The sequence below is a fragment of the Lathyrus oleraceus genome, chromosome 6, assembly GCF_024323335.1.
Source record: "Lathyrus oleraceus cultivar Zhongwan6 chromosome 6, CAAS_Psat_ZW6_1.0, whole genome shotgun sequence".
Taxonomy (NCBI): domain Eukaryota; kingdom Viridiplantae; phylum Streptophyta; class Magnoliopsida; order Fabales; family Fabaceae; genus Lathyrus; species Lathyrus oleraceus.
The window spans coordinates 277,292,088-277,294,445 of NC_066584.1; positions in this window are offsets into that span (position 1 = coordinate 277,292,088).

The window sequence follows — 2,358 nt, forward strand, 5'->3', positions numbered from 1 at the left end:
GGAGAAAAAAATTCAGAATTTTTAAAGACTTAAAAGTATTTTTAAACAATTAAAAATAATCACAAAATCAATTAAATCATGAAAAAAATTAATAATGATCCAAAAAATAATTTTAATTCAAAAAATGAAAGAGGAAATTTGAATTTTTTTGGTGAAACTCTCATATTTTTTGGATCAATATTAAAATTAATATGAATTATTGAAAATAAAACAATTAAAATGAAATTCAAATAATCAGAAAAAATGTGGACCACTTGATCTCCCTCATTAATTGAGGTGGCAAATCAAGTGGCCATCAACGCGCTTTCCACCATAGTCACGAGTCAATGCGTAACACAAATGGTAATTACAAGCAACGCGTGAGATTAAAACGTTTCAAGTGAGAACAACGACTCAGAACCTATCCAGCACACCACCGGCGCTGGACCTTCGGTCACCTTCTTAGGCGAGGTCCACCGGACTAGTTCATTCATCACCATCAAGAAAATAAAAAAGGAGGACATGATCTGAAAGAAAAAATGGCGTAGAGCACGAATCTGACCTCAATTTTAACTAACTCCACATATATAGAAAGATATGAGGAGTTGAATTTTGAGGTGTGTCAACTGAGTTGCTTCGATTTGACCTCTAAGCAACTCAATCTTCTTGCCTATATTGGTAGGACTTTAGACAACCAAAGATCCAAGAGAATTGAGTAGAATTGAGAGAGAATCAAAGAGATGAAGTTTTCTGGAAATGACCTTCAAAGCTATGCAGTTCTTGATGTTGCTTGCTCCAAACATGATCTGATCACTGTAAGACTCCAATTTTGGCCCTAAGATCCCTCATGGCATCATAACATTGCATTTGCAAAGCCTCAAGGATCATGAGCATTTGGGTTCTCTTTGCCTTTGGGTGGGACCTCTTGTGAGTGGTTTGAGATCACCAAGAATGCTTGAATTGTATATCATTGCTTTTCTCATTTTATTTATTAACCAAAAGCACAAAAATATGTCACTAACATCTTTTGTTTGCAGCTTGAGCAATCACAAGGTCTAGAAGCTTCTAGGAGATCCTATGTGCAATGATAAGGCCAAGAGAAGATGAAAGCAAGCATGGCAATGGTTCCCAAAGCTCTCATCCATCAAATATGCCTCCCTAGTATCTCAATTCATCATTTTGATCAAAGCAAGTCAAGGGGTTTGAGGTTTGTCTCCCAAGGAAACCCTAGTTCATCTGATCATCAACAATGCCTTGCTCATGAAGCAACCTCAGCCCATGGTCAAAAACAATCAATGGAAGTTCTTTAATCCACTATTCCATGCATATTTGAACTTATTTGAGTACCCTCAATCATCAATTCATCAAGATTTGAGGCATGGACTTGAGAAGTTGGTCAGTCAATTCATCTGACTATTTTGAAATGCACTGAGACCTAACTTTTTATGTGTTGGTCAAATGTAGATGATCCCAAGAGAAAACATGTTCTTAAGAATAATATGAACAAATTTCATGTTCATCAAAACTTTATTTGAAGCTTGGAAGATCATCTTCCATTCTAAGACATTATAGGTCATTTTGATTGAAACCCTAATTTTGGGTCAACTTACCAAGAACATAACGCATTCATTTTTTATGATTTTGGGGTGGGACAAAATGCATTGGAAAGCTTATTGTGTCTACTTCAAATGTTATGTTGAGAAAAATTTCAAAATCTCAAAATAAATACATGTGATACTGCAAAACATTATTGGTCACTTTGGGGCAATGCATTGAAATGGAAAAAAATCCAACTTCAAGTGCCCATGAATTCTTCATTAAAAATCCAAATTATGCAAAATATAAGTCCAAATTGATTGTCTTGAAAATATCTACAACTTTCACGTTGAAGGTTTTATCATTTGGAGCTTGCATCATTGAGACAGAAGGGCTTGAACATTGGCCAAATTTGGAAACTTCACTCATGCATGTTTTGCACCCTACACTCAAAATTCACTAATTTCCAAGGCCCAATTGAAATTTTGATCAACATATCATTTGTTCCTTATGCAACAAGATTTCTAACCATTACTCATGAGGTAGCATTTGGAGTTTGGAAGCACCATTTTCGAAGGCATGAAGATTAAGTGCATTTTGTGAAATTCAATTCAAATTGCCATGCATGAGCTGTTTACACTTAATGTGCACGTCCATTTGCAATTCACATGAACTCAGCAGGTCATTCCAATCTTCATTAGGCCTTCCACATGGTCACACAAGCCCATGCAATGAAAAATCCACTTGCCATGCACACGAGTAAACTCATGCACTCAGCCCTTTCCAGCTATAAATACATGTGCTATGCTTCATAATTCTCCAACCTGAAGGCGCCTGAAATGC